We start from the raw sequence: 17,045 nt of genomic DNA, 5'->3' as shown, positions 1-17,045 counted from the left end.
TTCTTCCTCTATTTCATTCATAAGAAACTTCCTGAGCCCTTCTCAGTAAATAGCAATCTGTTCCTTTTGAAATTATTTTGTATTATCATATATGTATATATGTATATATTACTTAACATGTGCATTCATTCTGTACCTCAATTAGACTATAAACTTTTTGAAGGTAAGAATTGTTCCATTTTCAACTGTGTATCTCCCTCCTCTGGGCACAAAGAAAGTTCCTAATAAATCCTCATAAATTAATTTGAATGGAATAGTATTTATTGGTTGAAGAAAACTCAGAGATCATCTAGTACAACTATTTTACTGACACAGTTATTGGAGCATAAGTCAAACCCAGATCTGCCAGTCCCAAACCCACCCCTCTTACCAAAACCTATTCTGCTACTTGTAGTTGTGTAATGCTTTCCTGTGGCTGGGAGACCAGAGTGACTTGATGGGCTCTCTGTGCAAACGGCCTGACTTCGAAGGACCATAAAATGCCAGAGCAGAAATAGATTTCTGTACCTTGAACTGAGGAAAGCAGAGATGGGGAGGTCCAGAGCTGGAGCACAGTCTCAGAACCACCCTTGGCAAAGATTGTAGTAGACAGAGCAAGGGCTGCAGTTCTGGGTTTCATGAGAACATTAATACACAGAGAAGAAAAAAAAGGGATGTGATGTTTAGGGTGAAGGAGGTGTTTCCTCTGAGCAACCTGGGCAATCTGGCCCCATGAGTAAAGCCTGATTGGCAATGGATAGAGCAGAGAGAGAGCCTGGAGACAGGAAAACTCATCTTCCTGAATTCAAATCTGGTTTCAGACACTTCTTGATTATATGACCCTATAAGAGTCATTCACCCTGTCTACCTCAGTTTCTCATCTGTAAAATGATCTGGAGAAGGAAATGATCAACCACTCCAGTATCTTTGCCAAGAAAACCCCAAATGGGGTCAAACACAACTCAACAACAACAATAACAACAAGGCTCTTCCAGGATCCAGGTGATCTGTTCACATTCCGACTTCCCACTCTGCCCTTCCAATAGGGTTTTAAAGTTTTATAACTCTCCTTTAAGTGTCATATTACAAATATAAGTTTTCATTTGGGGGTAATTCAGAGGACTAGAAGGAGTGGATGTACTCTTCAAGGAGGCAGATTTCAATTAAATATTTTCAATTAAATATTGAGAAATACCTTGGCTTGAGCTGGCTGACCCCTGACATGTGCTACCTCTGTGACCATGGGAAAGTCCAGTGTCCTAGACCAGTGTTCTTCATACTACTTGGACAATAAACTTTCATCAGTTTTTTTAAAAGTTTGTTTATAGCTTCTACTACTCAATGCAGTGGACAGAGTGTCTGGAGTCAGAAAGACTTATTTTGCAGATGAGGAAACTGAGGCAAACAAAGTTAAACAGCTTGCCCAGAGTCACCAAGCTGGTAAGTATTAAAGGATTAATTTGATCTCAGGTCCTCCTGACTCTAGAGTCATCACTCTCTTCACTGCATCACACACCTGTCCTTGTTAAAGGTTAAATCTTTAACTTAATTTAATTGAAAGGTTGGATCCAAGTGAACTTTAGCCACTTAGACTTTGGGGACATCCTGTCTATGACAAATTCAATCTGTAGTTTTCAAAGTTCTCCCTGCTGGAGAAAGATTCCTTCCCAGTCTGGGGCTTTCTTATTGGTCCCAAAAGGGGGAAATCCTACTTGTCTTGTGTTAACCTTGACAAAGAACTGGGATGGAGGAAAGCCAAAAGAAAAGGGTTAGACATGAGTGCAATGGAGATTTATTCTAAAAGTTGGGATATGTCAAGACAGGAAAAATACAGGGACTCTATCACAACTACCATCCTAATATCATAACTGATACTTGGAGATTTAACTAAGGAAGTGGGAAAGGGCATCTCTATCATGCATGCTGTGGCCATTCCCCCTCCTTATGATGTCATTTCCATTTCGGGCATCATTCCAATTTAAATTTCCTTCCATTTCTTCCTGCCAATCCTTTCCACCTTAACCACTAGTGGGCAAGACTTAGCATGCCTTAATGCCTGCAAGAGCAACCTCAGAAACCATAAATGCTCAGAGCTATACCAATTACACAGCCATGCACATCACTCCCGAATTCTACGAGATTATGGTCCAGTCGACATTGAGCTACAGCCTTGGGCAGATCATCACTCACCAGGCATCGAATGTGATGGCACCTGACAAGGTCACCCTCAATTACACTGGGCACAACCTGGGAATGTATGAATGGACTGAGCCGTTTACCTTCAGGGCCCCATCTGGTCTAAGATTCCAGACGTGGATGGACATTTCCACTCCAAACCCGATATTGAGGACTTTGGTTGCCTAAGCCCCCACCTATGATTCTCATAAAGAACACTGCAATTCTCAGTAACCCCCTTATTCAATTTTGGAAACATCTATTATTAATTCCTTTCTTAGTCAGTACTGGACAGCACAGATAACCATGGAGATAGACTGGGAGCTGCAGTCTGAAAATTCGAAGAGATGGAATCCAGTAATATAATGCATACAAGGGTGAGCTCTAGGAGAATCGATTTCTGTGTGAATGCTAATGGCAATTATAATCCTACTGTGAGGTCTATTGGCACAAGGTGTCTGACAAAACATTTGTAATGGTCATGAAAACTGGTATATTGTGATGGTGATGTCAATAAACTATGTATTTTGTTTGAATTGCTTGGGGGCCTTTTCATTGTGATTCATGTTTCCGAGGATGCTCTTAGAGGTATGTTCCACTTGGAGAATACCAAATGCCTTATGACAAAAGTGTCATGTGTGCTGCAGCCACTCCCCTTCTGATGATGGCACTTCTATTTCAGGCATCATTCAAATTCAAATTTCCCATCATTTCTTCCTGCCAGACCTTCGCATCATCATCCTTAGTTAATCCACTAAGGGACTGGACAGATGGGTTAACTACTGGGAGGAAGCAAAGTAAGTGCACAAGGGGGGATCCATATTTGAAGCTATTATGATTCTATTACCATTACTGGCAATGGAAAGCAGAGCAAAATGTAGCTTTGGTCTTGTTCGCCTTCGTATGGGCAGTGCACTACCCATACTTGGGACTACATAAACTCTGATACTGGGAACAGTGCAAGACAACCCTCCGTTTGGGTTGCCTAGGAGAGAGGGCAATTGATAGTCCTTGTCCGCAAAGACTTGAATTGTTGAGATGATAGCTCTCATTTTGTTCCATGACTTCTTTCATTTGGATAGACTTTGACGTGTATCACTTTCTGGAGAAGGCCCTGGTAATTGTTGATGAGGCACTGGTAGTCTCTAGGGCCCGAGACATGGAAATTGTATGTTGTAGCCAAAGAAGGCTGAGTTTGCATCACTAAAACCTGATGTATCTTTATAGAGATGGTTGTCATAGAATGAAAGGACTTGTGTGTGTGTGTGTGTGTGTGTGTGTGTGTGTGTGTGTTTCTGATTGTTACTCCACTTCTTTCCAAGTCATATTGCAATAACAGTTTCCTGAGGACTCATCAACTCCTTGATCTGGTCCAACTCTGATTTCAACCTGTCCATTATTCCCACCAGACATTCTAGTTTCCCCAGTGAGTCCCCCTCCCTGTAGTTTTTGTAATCTTCAACAGAAGTGGGTATTCAGGGTTGAAGACTGTTTCAGTGCCATTTGTGTTTTGGCTGGAAGTCATTGGTAAATCCCAAGAGTTCTAAAAGCCTCTTTTAAAAAATGATTTTTCATGGTTATACATGTATATTAACTTTTTAAATACACATTTCTTTATGAATCATATTGAGAGAGAAAAATCAGAACAAAAGAGAAAAAAACACAGGAAAGGGGAAAAAAACAGAAAAAAAGAAGTAAACATAAAATATGTTGATTTACATTCATTCTCCATAGTTCTCTTTCTGGATGCAGATGGCGTTATCTATCCAAAGTTTATTGAGATTGCCTTGAATCACTGAATCATTGAGAACAACCAAGCCTTTCATAGTTGATCTTCGCACAATCTTTCTATTACTGTACATAATGTATTTCTTATTCTACTTGTTTCATTCGGCAGCAGTTCACATAAATCTTTCCAGGTCTTTCTGAAATCAGCTTGTTCATAATTTTTTACAGAACAATAACATTCTATTACCTTCATATACCACAACTTATTCAGCCACTCCCCAGTTGATGGGCAACCACTCATTTTCCAATCCTTTGTTATCATCAAAAGAGCTGCTGCAAATATTTTTGCACATGTGGGTCTTTTTCCTTCTTTTATGATTTCCTTGCAATACAGACCCAGTATTGGCATTGCTGCACAGTTTGAAAGCCCTTTGGGCATAGTTTCAAATTGCTCTTCAGAACCGGTTGGATCAATTGACAACTCCACCCATAATTCATTTGTGTCCCACTTTTCCCACGTTCCCCCCAACATTTATCATTATCTTCTCCTGTAATTTTAGGCAAACTGAGAGGTGTGAGGTGGTACCTCAAAGTTGTTTTAATTTTCATTTCTTTAATCAAAAGTGATTTAGAGCACTTTTTCATATAATTACATATGGCTAGAAACTTCTTTTTTGTGTGAAAGACAGCTTTGGCCAAATTGTCCCCAACACTGAAGTCTCTTTGGAAGTTATCTAGCAGTGTTTGATCTGTACCATTAATGCCATCCTTCAAATGCTGGTTGCATTTGAGGTCATGCTCCCTTACCTCAGAATCCACCTTATTGACAACTTCCCTTTCTCCAAGCCTTTAAAAGGACCAAGATATTTATACCTAGGCAGCTCAAAGCCTGTAGTGTTGTCAAGATTATTTGGGGCTGAGCTATTTCTGGTTGCTGGATCAAACTGGTGCCCTTTAGAGGGAGATGGGTCTGTCTTGGAATGATGTCAAGAAATGGCTTACCTTATCAAACCAGTCCTTGAACTTAGTCACAAAGTCTTCACCATCTCACTCACCTAATTTATTAAACAAATAGACCACCCATTTCTTTTTGTTAATAGTTTATTGCTCTTTATCCATATCTGCTTCATCAAACAAAACAGAAACATGAAAAGGATTACATGCAATACAGTTAAAAAGATGGTAGTTTATGCATAACATGTCAAATAATTAGCATTATTACTATCGTGTTTTAAGAACACTGAGTCATATAAAAATACAAACATTACAAAGTAACACATCAATCTCGTGTCCATCATGATAGTCAATATATCTTACCTCTACAGATGAAAGGAGAGAAGGGCTGGAGAAGGAGTGAAGAGCTCAAAGATCTTGTCATCTCACACTTGCAGGGGTTTTAATAACTGTCACCGAGTCCCCTATTTGTGGCTCAACTACCTCATATATATTCATTGACAATTGCTTTAGCAATGCCCTTAACCATGCCTCCTTACAAGGAAAGACTTCATGGCACCCTGCTGGAGCAAGCAATGCAAGAGGTAAAAGTCAATCCCTTCTTCTAGTTGGAAAAAGCAGAGGCTCCCCAACTGGTTCAGTGTGGATCAATGGTTCCTGATACGGAAACAGACTTTGCCCCTAAAAACAGTTATCCCATTGTGACCAAGGTCATGTCCCACAGGTCTTCTGACCCTGCACCGCCATCCTATAAAGGAGTTTGAAGTGCCAAGTAGATGCTCAATTTCAACTGGCAGACTGATGATAATCTCATAGAATATGGGAGTGAAGTGACACACATGGCTATGTAGGGAGAAGTACAGAAGAAATCTGAATAACCTAAGAAATTGTAAAAATAACATATCTAATATTGTTACATTTTAAGTGGATATAAATAAATGAAGAGATAGATGGTTGAATAGATGATTTATTCAGTCCTTATTACCTGTGGGGTATTGTGTTAAGGCTGAGGATACAAAAGCAAAAAAAAAAAAAAAAAAAAAAAAAAAAAAAAAAAAAAAAAAAAAAAGATCCTCACTCAAGGAACTTGTTTCTTTCTTTCTTTTTTTTTTTTAATAATAGTCTTTTATTTTCAAAATACATGCAAAGATAGTTTTCAACATTCACCCTTGCAAAGCTTTGTATTCCAAATTTTTCCCCTCCCTTTCCTCCATCTCCTTCCCCAGACAACAAGTAATCCAATATAGGTTAAATATGTCCAATTCTTCTAAACATATTTCCACATTTATCATGCTGCACAAGAAAAATCAGATCAAAGAGAAAAAAATAAGAAACAAAGCAAGCAAATGACAAGAAAAATGGTGAAAATAACTGTGTTGTGATCCATATTCAGTCCCCATAGCCTCTCTCTGGATGCAGATGGCTCTCTCCATCACAAGTCTGTTGGAACTGGCCTGAATCATCTCATTGCTGAAAAGAGCCAAGTCTATCACAGTTGATCACCATGTAATCTTGTTATTGCTGTAAACAGTGTTCTTGGTTCCATTCACTTTACTTAGCATCAGTTCATGGAAGTCACTCCAGCCTTTCTGAAATCATCTTGCCTATCATTTCTTATAGAACAATAATATTCCATTACATTCATATACCATAATTTATTTAGCCATTCCCCAATTAAGGGGCATCCACTCAGTTTCCACTTCCTTGCCACTACAAAAAGGGTTAAGCATGTGGGTCCTTTTTCCCCTTTTATGATTACTTCAGGATACAAAACCAGTAAAGATACTTTTGGATCAAAGGGTATGTATAGTCTGATAGCCCTTTGTGCATTGCAAGAAGTATTGTTTCTAATGAAGGAAGTCAACACATAAAAGGGAAATACAAGATGAGCATGAGGAAGTGCTGGTATTCACAGGGAAGTGGAAGGTGAAAAATGAGAAAGCTGGGAGAGAAGCCATCAGTGTGGATGGGACTTCTGTTAAATAGATAATTGGAGATAAATAACAAATGTTCTGCTCGATCAATTAACACATTAAGACATTTAAAAATTCACATGAGCTTTCTAACTATAATTACATGGGCATCTGGGAAATTTTCAGATATTAAAATAGAATTCAAAGAGTTTACAAGATTGAGAGCCACCAATTGAGGGTAGATTATAAACCTCTGATTTACAGATTGAGAAACTGAAGTCCAAAGAAAGGAAATGACTGTACTGAGGTCACACACTTAGAGAATTCTTAATGCTCCACTGTATATTGGACTCAATGGTCCTGCACACATGAACATCCAGGGGAAATGGGAATGAGTCAAGATCAATAGAACCACTATTGCTTACCTTGGACCAAGGAAAGACAGGAAACCGGAGACCTAAATTTGAGCCTTGTCTTTGATACTTAAGCACTGTGCAGCCTTAGGGAAAATGCTCAAGCTTTATCAAAGCCTCAATTTTCAATCTGTTACATGGGAATATTTATACTTATAAGACCTATATCCTAGCCATGGGTATATTTTGTAGACATTAACATGCAAGAAAATATGGGTTACCATGATCATCAGAGTCCAGTGACAAAACAAATTCAGGACTGGCAATGGCTCAGGACGCAGTGGGTGACCTTGGTATCTTGGATGTCTGACCAAGCTCTATTTTGATTTAAGAGCTTTAGCCTCTTTGTGATCATTGGAATAAATTGTTTTCATAAGTCCCTTCCATTAGAGAAAGTCTTTACAAATTTGAGGAAGATATACCTCTGCCTCATTCCAAGTTTTGAGACCATGGATTTCCAGCAAACTGATTAGTCCATCTGCCAAGGCAGTTTAACAAAATATGGCTACTGAGCATGTGAAAGCTTCTTGGAGCCACATGTGAGAATTGGGTGAAATGTGGACAAAGGTGGATAAGCAGCTCTGTAAGGGGCTCAGAAAACCTTCCCCCCAGAGGTGCTAATCTTTCTGAAACACTCCAAACACTCCATTTCCAATATATAATAAACTATTGGAAAAAACTGGAGCTTAGAGGAGAGGCCATGACAGTAGTTATAATCCAGAGAATCATCAGCATAGACAGGATCATTGAATCTATGGGAACCAAAGAAATCAACAAATAAACTAATGTAAATAGAGTAGACAAGATCCAGGAACAAAAGGAGAATTGCCTGATCCCCATGGGGAGTGAACATAACCTAAATGAAAATCCCTCAAAAATAACTGAGAAAAAGCAGTCACACAGGAAAGGAGTAGAAAATAGTTAGAGATAGGAGAAGAACCACAACAAAACAGTGTCTCATCGAGAACCTGAAGAGGAAATTGCCCAGACAAAAGGCTGATCAAATAGTGTTGAAGAGTGCAGCGAGGTCAAGGAGGATGAAGATTGGCAAAAGACCATTAAATTTGGCAACTGTGAGATTACTGATAACTTTGGAGTTTCTTTTGAATCATGAAATTGCAAGATAAAGTGCCCAGAATTTAGACTAGAGAGAAAGGAGGCCTATGTGAAGGGTCTTCTAAAGGAATTTAGCTATGCAAAGGAGATGAGAGACAGGAAGACAGCCACCAGGAATGGTTGGATCATTTGAGATATGTTTGTTGGTTTTTTAAGGGGGTAGATACAAACACATCTTAGGCAATAGACAAGCATCTAATAGATAGTGTTTGAAAATAAGTGACAAAGTGGGTCTGATGAAAAGGAAAATTCACTAAAGAAGAGAATATCAAAAGTGAATATAAAGAGTTTGCCCTAGACAATGAGAAGGACCACTTCTTCATACAAGAGGAGAATGAAGGAGGATAGAGTGGGAGACGACTTTCATGGGCTGAAAGATGAGGAGGAAAAAAGAAGATGGAACTCTTGATGAATGGTCTCAATTTTTCAGTAGAGTATGAAGCAAGGTCATCAGCTAAGAGCATACTGGATTGGGGACCACAGGAGTCTTCAGGAAAGATGAAAGATGTTCCTTTGGAATAGCCATTGTAGAGGATGAAAGAATAAATCAGCTCCATAAAGAAGATGTAAAAGAGTTGGTCAGAAAATTTCATACCTTCCAGATTTTCCCCACAAACAAGACAAAACTGCAACTCAAGGTGAACATAGAGTGGTTAAAAACAAGTAGGAGTTGGGGCAGAACAGTGTTCCTCCTGAGACAATCAGAGAAGGACCTCCAAGTTAGTTCCACTGAAATAACAAGCAGGGAGTCCTGTAGATAACTGAATTGGGAAGTGTCTTGGTCCCAGCCACAGGAATTTTCATTTTAAAGACAATGTGGAAAGTGGGCGACTGAGTTAAGGAAGATTGAGGGAACCTCTGTAGCTGTTCTGCAGACATGAAGCCTTAGAAGAAAAGGAACTGGTATATCCAGTGCCTGCAAAAACAGTGAGGCAGGGATACTGCTGGCTACATACACTCACAAGAGGCTGAAGTTCTTAGTTTCAGGTTCCAGGTCAGAGGGGGAACTGAAGGAGGACCTGAGACAGAGGCATCATTCCCCACCCTCCAGCACTAAAAGTGATAAGACTAAAAAAATTTTATTTGGGAAAAAATTAACAGGCAAAAGAGAAAAAAAAACTATAAAAAGTTACTCTAGGAATAGGGAAGACTAGGGTTCATCTTCAGAGAGAAATTCTTGAAGGTGAAAAGAGTCTCTCCTACTCTAAAGAGTAAAATTAAATACTTATCTGGCCAAAAAGAATTTATAGAACTAAAAAAAAAAGACTTTTAAAATCAATTGAGAGAGAGAGAGATTGAGGAAAAACTAAAGAAAATGAACAATCCAAGAAAAATAAGATTTTGAAAAGAAAGTTAACTAACCAGAAAAGGAGATCTAAAATCTTAAAGAAGAAAATAGCTCTTAGCAAGTTAGAATTGGGCAAAGGGAAGGCATAAAAAAACCAATAAATAATAAAATGAAATATTAAAAAGATGAAAAAATAGAAGAGAATGTGAGATATCTCATAAGAAAAACAACAGATTTATAGAACAAATAAAGAAGAGTAAAGATAATTAGGCTACCTGAAAACTATGATCTAAAAAAAATCTTGATATGATAATTAAAGAAAATTATCCAGACATGTTAGAATAAGACATAAAAATAGAAATAGAAAAAAATCCACCAATCACTACCCGGAAAAGATCTCATGGGGAAAACCCACAAGAATATTACTGCTTCAAGCCATTCTCCAATTGATAAATGGTCAAAGGATATGAACAATTTTCAGGTGAAGAAATTAAAGCCATTTCTAGTCATGTGAAGAGGTGCTCTGAATCACTATTGATCAGAGAAATGCAAATTAAAATGACTCTGAGATACCTCTACACATCTCTTAGATTGGCTGAGATGACAGAAAAAGATGACAAATGTTGGAGGGGATGTGGGAAAACTGGGACACTGATACATTGTTGAGGAAACTGTGAACGAATCCAGCCATTCTGAAGTGCAATTTGGAATTATGCTCAAAAAATTATTAAACTGTGCATACCCTTTGATTCAGCAGTGTTTCTACTGGGCTTATATCCCAAAGAGATATTAAAGGAGGGAAAGGGACCTGTATGTGCAAGAATGTTTGTGGCAGCCTTGTTTGTAGTGGCCAGAAACTGGAAACTGAGTGGATGCCCATTAGTTGGAGAGTGGTTGAATGAGTTATTTTATATGAATGTTATGGAATATTATTGTTCTATAAGAAATGATCAGGAGGATGGTTTTAGAGAGGCCTGGAGACACTTACATGAATTGATGCTGGGGGAAATGAACAGAACCAGGAGGTCATTGTACATAGCAACATCAATATTATATGACAATCAATTCTGATGAATGTGGCTCTTTCCAACAATAAGATGATTGATACCACTTGCAATGATCTTGGGATGAAGAGAGCCATGTACACCAAGAGAGAGGACTGTGGGAACTGAATGTGGATCACAACACAACATTCTCACTCTTTTTGTTGTTGTTTGCTTGCATTTTATTTTCTTACTCATTTACTTTCCTTTTTGATCTGATTTTTCTTGTGTAGCAAGAGAATTGTAAAAATATGGTTTACACATATTGAATTTAACATATATTTTAGCATGTATAACATATATTGGATTGCTTGTCATCTAGGGGAAAGGGTGGAAAATATGAAATACAAGGCTATGCAAGGATCAGTATTGAAAAATTATACATGCATCTGTTTTGAAAATAAAAAGCTTTAAAATATTTTTTAAAAAGAATATTCCTAAATTTCAAAACCAGAAAAAAAAAGAAAATTTTATAAGTAACAACAATAAAAATAAAACAACAACAAAAATAATTCCAATATGCTAGAGTCACAATTAGAATCACACAAGACCTATCAGCAGCTACAATAAAATGCTTCAGGTATTAGAATACAATATATCAAAGATCAAAAGAACTAGGGTTGGGTGCAAAATCTCCTATCCAATAAAATTAACCATAATCCTGAATTGGGGGAGGAGGTGGGGAAGGACATACAATGAACTACCAGATTTTCAGGATTTTGATGCAAAAAAAATTCCTGAACTTAATAGAAAATTTGTCTTATAAAAATATACAGTAAACATCAAAGACTAATTTCAAAGGACTTAATAAGGACAAAGCTGTTAGTGTTTTATACCTGGAAATGTAAAACACATGTCTCAGATTGTCAATTGTAATTGATTAGTCCAAAATAAATATTGGAGAAGAGCTAAGTATGATCCATGGGGGAGGAGGGCTAGTAGCTCTCAAAAAACTAGTAAGATAGGGATTGAGTTAAAGAGGAACAATAGATGTACATTTAGAAAGGTATAAAAGTCTACAAAAATTGTAAAGAAATGAGAGGTGGAGAGAATAGGATAAGGAAGAGATATAGGAAGGTGTGTAGACTAATGGGAAAGGGATAAAAGAGGGAGAAAATATGAAAGGAGAGGATAAGGGAGGGATCCTTGGCAGGCCTGAGTGGATGGAGGAAGGAAGTGAAGTAATAGAAAGGCAAGCTAGCCCACAGAAGTAAAGTTAAAGAGATATCAGGGATAGAAAACAAGAGATATATACAAATACAATAATAATTCAGAAGTAGAATATATTAGAATTAGAGTAAGAGTATTATCATTGATCTCAAAGTTAAATGTAAAACAGATTCAATTAAAAGAAATAATGGATAAGCTACAACATATGTCAACCATATTAATATTGGTTTTGACTATCCAGAACAACTAAGTAGTATAAGGTTGGAATATTGCTGTGGAATAGGAAATGATGAATTGATGGATTTAGAAAAACATTGAAAGGAAAGATTTAGACCTAAGAAAGATTATGCTATCCACCTTTAAAGAAATAGAGAACAAACAAGCATAGTACAACCTTATATAGACATATATATGAATATAGATGTATATATGTGTATGATTATAGATATCTATGCATATTTATGTATATATGTGTATGTCTGCATATAATATGTATATGCGTATATATGTATATACACATAAATAATTTTATGCTTAACTATAGTCTTCTTGGGGGAGAAAAGGGGAAAAGGAATAAAGTCAAAAGCATACAGCAGAGAACAAAAGAAAAACTACAAGAAAGCAAAGAAGCAAAGAAAAGATGGATAATTCTGAATATGATGTGTTTTGTTATTATATAAGCTGTCTCGTTACATATTTTGAATCTTTTATAATCTGCTATTAACAATAAGGTTTTTCTTTTCTTTTTCTCTTTATTTTCTATTTCCTGTAATGTTCTCTTCTCTAAAGTATAATGGTTCTCTGGGAGCAGGTTTCTTGGGGAGTTTCTGACGGCAGCCTTAGTTTAGGTTCTGTGTAATAATCACCTCAAATGCAGCCAGCTGTCAAAGTCCAATCCTTTATTTTCTCCTTCCAAGTCTTGTTTCTTTCCGTGGGCCCAGTTAGCTTTCTTAGAGGCCTATCTCTCTTCTTGGTTCCAAGAGCTCCTGTTGTTAGTCCTTTGTCTCTTCTAGCTTCGACCTCTATCTCTCTCCGAATCCAAAGCCTCCAGCCAGCAGAAAGGTGGAATATGGAATGAATCTGACTCCACCTCCAAAAGTGGGCTTGTAGGTTAGTGAGCTTGTTCTTCCTGACTTGTGAATCTCCTGGGCTCCTCTTTGACTTGTGAATCTTGTAGAACTCCAATGAGTACTAAATACATTAGTGAGCTAGAGAACTGTTAAGTACCAGGCTAAATTAGATAACTGACTTAGCACCTTGTAAGAATTCTAACAATTTCCCATATTTTCTTTTAAGTTTTAGGTAAATAAATGCATTTTTAAAAAAGAATGATCAAGGAAAGTCATCAGGAAGGAGCCATGTTTTACTGAGTATCAAAAAATAGATGGAATGAGAAAAGAAAAGTTTTAAAGTGAAAAACACATTAGTTAATTATAAAGCAGGCATCCCAGAGAGCCCAGTAGAAGTAGCTAGTAAGTAAAGAGCAGGATATTATATGAGGGAAAGAGTAGACTTGAAGGTAATGAAAGTGAGAGTTGGAGATGGGCAACACAGTTTGTATTTCAGCAGTTGAAAGTTAAGCATCATTGATATGGAAATATTATGAGGGATGAAAATCAAGTAATCTTTGAAGACTGAGTCAAGATAGAGCATCAGTGGTTAAAGAAAGGTCTGTTAAAGGAGACAGGTGATTAAATTGTCTCCTGGGAGGTTCAAAGCTCATGGCATTTGATAGTATGTGGAATGCAGAATATCCATCTCACAACATGCAACACCTAACCCTAACTCCACCATCCCCAGGGCCTGAGCTTCTCCCACATTAGGGTGAGCTGCTAATAGAGTAATGTTAGGAGAAAGGAATGGTGCAGTTAATTATTTTGTGAAGGAGGGCAAAGAGAGAATGGAGAGATCATGGTGTCAGAAAAGAGTCTTTTTACAGTTTTTGGTTCCTCAGGCCCCAGTTCCTCTTGGAGAAGGAAGACCTACATCAAAAAGTCACTGAGAAAAAGGATCTAGAGAAAAGGGAAGTGCTGTCAACTCTCTTTCCCCATTCCCATCCCACCCCCTCCTCTGTCTTCCAGGTTGTGTTTCTTTTTCCAATACACCTGACTTCCCTTTCATCAGGCTTGGCATTCACAGTAGAGTTCAGGACAAGGGAAGAGTTAGAGGACCAGCTTCAATAGTCTGAGAATTCTCCTGTCCTTTACTCATCACCTTTTCTGCTCCCCCTTTTCTGCATTTCATAAGCTCCTTCCCCCCAGGGGTCTGGCTTATCCAATCTGAGCTGATCTTGGAAAAGGATTGTGGTCTCTCATCAACCCTGGATCTCACCATGGACCTGCTGTTTCTGCTGTATTTGCTCCTGTCCTTCTTGGACAGTAAGTGGGGTCAGAAGTTAGAGCTGAGAGAGCCTAGAAGAGATGGGAAACTTGGTTGGGGGAAAGGGGATAGAAATTGATGCTAAAAGAACTGGAGGGTAGGATGTAAAAACATGGGAAGATCCCAGATTGACTCTCTGTCTGTCTCTTTCTCTCCATGTGTCTCTGTCTCTATTTCTTCTCTTTGCCTTCATCTCTGTCTCTCTCCGCCTCTATCTCACTGTCTCTGTCTTTCTCTTTTTGTCTCTCTGTCACTGTATCTCTCTCTTTCTCTCTGTCTGTTTCTCTTTCTGTCTTTCTCCTCTCCTCTCCTCGTCTTCCCCATCTTGTTTTTTTCTTTATCCCTGCAGAGTCCTTTTCTCACCAGCGTCCATATTTTGACATTCACGTCCAAGAGTCTGTGACTGTTCAGGAGGGGCTGTGTGTTTCCATCCCTTGTTCTTTCCGTGATTCTACCCAACACACTGATAACAACCAAACCTATGTATACTGGTTCCAGAAGGTAGGCAAGGAAAAACTCGTGGCCACCAATGACCCCGGAAAGGATGTTCAACCCTCTGATGGAGGCCAATTCCAGCTCATTGGGGACCTTCAGAGGAACAACTGCTCCTTGAGCATTACTGGAGTCACAAAAAAGGATCATGGAAATTACTTGTTTCAGGTGAAAAAAGGAGAGCTTTCTTCATCTAAAATGCTGTCTGTCCGTGTGGAAGGTGAGGAGTGTGTCCAGAGAAGTGTGTGGGAGTGATGGGAAGCCCAGAAAGAGGGATGAAAGTCAGGGAAGGATATTCTGATAATTCCTCAGGGAGAGCTCTTGACTAGGATGATAAAGAAGCAAGACCCCAGCCAAGAGGGCATTTCAGGGCCTGGAGATAATAGATTCTTGAATATCTGGGACAAAGGTGGAAGTATTCATGGGAGGTATCAAAGGATAGCCATAATAGTAAGATAAGAGGAAAAACACTCATGCATTTAGCTGAGTGGACACACTATGGGGACCTCTGCTTGAGGAAATTGGACTTCCAGCTGAGGTGACAGACTCAGGTTCTGGGGATGGTGGGGATTCCAAAGGATAGAGAATAGGAGACACCTAAGAAAAAGACTTACTGGAACATCTAAGACAAAATTCCCAGACCATCACCTGAGAGTACACATTATGCCTACTCCCCTTGCTACCTGGTTCATTCAACTTTTTTCCTCTTAATTATATTTTATTCTTTTCCAATTACATGATAGATAAATTTTAGCATGCATTTTTTTCTTCAATGAATTTTTATTGTTTTTCTCCAGTTACATTCAACACAATTTTTTCATTTGTTTTTAAGATTTTTGAGTTCTAGATTCTCTCCCTTATCTTCACCCACAATTAAGAAATAATATTTGAAGTTATGTAAAAACATTTTCAAAAAAGGCAAGTTGTGAAAGAAAACAGAGATCTTCCACCCTAAGAAAATAAAAACCCTCAAGAAAAAAAGGTAAAAATAAAAAGAGAGATAGAGAGAGAAATAGAGAAGTCTTAATCTATATTTAGACTCGATCAGTTCCTTCTCTGTATATGGATAAGATTTTTCATCACAAGTCCTTTACAATAGTTCAACATTCATTTTTATAAGATTTTGAGTTTGCTTAAAATATCACCTTTTCTTCCTAAATCATTTATCCGATTTTGACTCTATCCTGGTGTAGGGTGTGAGAAGCTGGTTTATGTCTAACTACTGCATACTATTTTCCAGTTCTCCTAGTAGTTTTTGTCAAATAGTGAGTCCTTATCCCAGAAGCTGAAATATTTGAGTTTAAGAAACAGTGGATTACTAGTCATTGACTATTGTGTTTTAGGTATCTAACAAATTTAATGGATGTACCTCTCGATTTCTTATCTAGTAGCAAACAGTTTTGATGATTATCATTCTATAATAAGGCTTTAGACTTGGTATGATTAGGTCAACTTCCTTTGAATTTTTTCATTAATTCCCTTGATATTTTTGATCTTTTCTTCTTCCAGATGAATTTGGATATTATTTTTTCTAGCTATATAAAACAGTTGTTGGTAGCTTGAGTGGTATGGCATTGAATAAGTAGGTTAATTTAGGTAGAATTATCATTTTTGTTATATTAGCCTTGCCTACCCATAAACAATGTATATTTTTCCTATTGTTTAAATCTGACTTTATTTGTGTAAAAACTGCTTTGTAAATGTATCCATCTAATTTCTTCTAGCTTATACCCATTATATATAATGTTTGCTAATGATTTTAGAAAGATGCTGCTTATCATTTTAAGGAAAATTCCATTTAGTCCTATGTTTTCTAGTGATATCTTTGAAACAGGGATAGACACTATGTTTTGTCAAAAGATTTTTCTGCATCTAATATTATTGATATGGTCAATTACTTTGATACTTCCCTAATATTAAAGCAGCCCTCATTCCTGATATAAATCCCAGCTGATCATAGTGCATTATCCTGATGATAAATTGCTATAATCTCTTTCCTAATGTGATTTACAAACTTTCTTTCTCTGTTTTGACTCTTTCTGATTTAGGTATCAGCAACATATTAGTGTCATAAAACGACTTTGAAAATGTTAGAAGGGATGTGGGAAAACTAGGACATTAATATGCTTCTTGTGGATTGTGAATGGATGTAACCATTCTAGAGAACAACTGGGAACTATGCCCAAAGAGCTATAAAACTATGCACATTCTTTGATCCAGCAATACCACCACTGGGTCTGTCTGTAGAGATCATAAAAAGAGAAAAGGATGCCTTTTTTTGCTTATCTTTCCAAATAGTTAACATGATATTGAAATTAATTGGCCTTTAAATGTTTGGTAGAATTTAATTCTGGCTCTGAAGATTTTTTTTTTTAGTTAGAGAGTTTGTTGATGG

Source organism: Sarcophilus harrisii, chromosome 3 (genome assembly GCF_902635505.1).
Source record: "Sarcophilus harrisii chromosome 3, mSarHar1.11, whole genome shotgun sequence".
NCBI classification, from domain to species: Eukaryota; Metazoa; Chordata; class Mammalia; order Dasyuromorphia; family Dasyuridae; genus Sarcophilus; species Sarcophilus harrisii.
Note: the sequence above shows the minus strand (reverse complement) of the source record.